At 40.3% G+C, this 2,284-nt stretch overlaps 1 long non-coding RNA gene across 1 annotated transcript; it reads right to left on the reverse strand.

Annotated features, from left to right (window-relative positions):
- Window positions 1–11: 11 nt before the first annotated feature.
- LOC121813442 lies at window positions 12–2,056 on the reverse strand. The gene is made up of 3 exons (XR_006053706.1): window positions 1,931–2,056; window positions 1,667–1,768; window positions 12–727 (listed from the first exon to the last, which is right to left on the reverse strand). It is a non-coding gene; the product is annotated as an uncharacterized LOC121813442 (long non-coding RNA).
- Window positions 2,057–2,284: the final 228 nt, after the last annotated feature.

The raw sequence follows: 2,284 nt of genomic DNA on the forward strand, positions 1-2,284 counted from the left end.
CTGTGGTGGTGAATAGAGTGAATGATTATAAGAAGAACCACTTCATTAAAGAGATCCCACTAGAGAGGAGAACCCCAACAGCATCTCAGTAATGAGGATGTCCACAGCCTCCCACTGCAGTCCGGCCCACAACTACAGCAACATCTGCTCTGTGGCACCCAACACATCAGGTGGGATCCGCTCTGTTTGAACAAACACAGGAGGCATATGTATGCATATGTACGAGTTAGAGTAACTAGGGAGACTGGTGAGGGTATGAGTAGTGCCTTGAGGCGAGGAGCAGAAGGGTGGCAGGGTTTCTGACACGCCGTGGACTGTTTAGACGCAAGCCTCTATGACTCATCTACGTGTCACTAATGCTTTTCCTATGAATGAACAAACAGATACACTGTGGAGAGGCATTGCTATCACCACAGGGGGAAGAGTAAGTGTGAGTAGCCTGTGAGACTAGGATGAGACACCCTTAGTCATACTCCTTCCTGTCTGAGGAGCTAGAGTTGCTGTACATTTACAAGTAATCGATCTAAAAAAAAATGAAACAGATCAAAACCAGCTGTCTTTTATATGGCTGGAATCATACAGTGTGGTGCCAGTGGATGAGCCGTGATGTATCCATGCACCTGTTGTCTGGCACGTCCCTCTCATCTTATGTAGACTCTCCTCATTTGGGCTCATCTCCTGCAGCAGCAGCTGTGAATATGTGCACCTTGTTAGGCAGTTGACAGTTCTGGCAGAAGGAGAGACGGGGAAGTAGCTTGTTATGAAGAACAGGCTAACTATATGTCAATCTCTGCCGTGCAGAGAAGAAACAAAAACAAAGATGTGCAAAAAAATCCTTTTAATCTCAGCCTAAATTAATTCTTAAAGCAAGCTACGTTGTATTTATTTAAATATTTGAGTCCACTAAACTAAAAGCTAATTGACCCCAGCCATTTTTTTTTGCTAATACACTGCACTGCTGATTAGATACCAAAAAATGAGATTTGCCTGAGAAACATGTGGACAGCCTGATTATGATGATCTGCCCCACTGTGATCCCCATTTACCGCTTATCCAGCTCAATCATATCTGTGCTGTAATTACACTGCATTCAAAATGCTAGCAGATTCAGCAAACCTCTGAGCAGCATTATACACTTACAGTGATTGGGCTGTCTGCAGGCCTGATTATTATAGCCCTGCGTGATGCTTTAAAAAAAATAAAAAGGATGAGAGCTGGGGTCACCGAGAAAGCAGCAGAGCTAATTCGGGATTTCACAGCACAATATTTATTTCTATGATCAACCTGTTTGATAGACCTGCTTATGCTTTAAAATAATGCACTGCGTCGAATTAGACTGGTAAGAGTAAGAACAAGTGTTCAGATGATATTTTGTGCAGTGTTAACATTTTTACAACATCCTATACTTTCTTACACTGTGGCAGCCGACAGCCAGTAATCTTTAGAAATAGTCATTTATTTGATCTTCAAATAGTTTCATTTAAGCTTTTAAACACGTTTTATGCTGCATTGATTTCTTAACAAAAGGAGAACTCACTCATTCACACTCACTTATGTCAAAATTGCCAAAATCCCAAGTTAATTATTAAATCAAACATGTACAATTTTGAAACCCTGTAAAAACAGAAAGCACTTTTTTAATTCCACATGGTTACCATCTACTTACTTTCTTTTTAGATGACTGTGCACTAAATATATTTTCACCTGCTGGTCAGGTAAAATCAGACATTTACATATCTGATGTCAGGCTCGAGGAAAGTTTGACTGCCTGTAAAAAAAGAAAAGAAAAAAAAAACAGTGAGTTTAAAGCAGATTAATCAATAAGAAAAACATAATTTGCTACAATATAATTTACTTTAGAGAACAAAACTATGAGAATTTAATAAATATATATTAAATTCATCGTGGTAATTAGTTGGCATAATGTTACATTTAGATGTGCATCTGTGCTTAGACGTCGATGTTTGTTGTTGAGGCTGAGGAGGAGGGCTTGCATTTGAGACAATGTGGAGCAGTCTCCTCCTCTCATCAGCTGTAATGATCAGAGCTGTGAGGATTAAGTACCGATGTCCCAGTAAAGGAGCTTTGCAATGCCAAATGTAGGACCACTGGCTCCCCTAAGCTGTCTAATTTGCTCATCCACCAGATGCTACAGCTCTCTTAGATTGGATTAAGGGCACAAAAAGAGTGTTGAGCGCCTTGTTGTGGGCAAAAGTGGAACTGCAGGGAGAGGCTTTAGGACCAGATTAGAAACATTGAATTGGATATAAGACAGGTACATTAT

Source organism: Haplochromis burtoni, unplaced genomic scaffold (assembly GCF_018398535.1).
Source record: "Haplochromis burtoni strain Fernald_Lab_line unplaced genomic scaffold, NCSU_Asbu1 Contig_1699, whole genome shotgun sequence".
In the NCBI taxonomy this organism is placed as follows: domain Eukaryota; kingdom Metazoa; phylum Chordata; class Actinopteri; order Cichliformes; family Cichlidae; genus Haplochromis; species Haplochromis burtoni.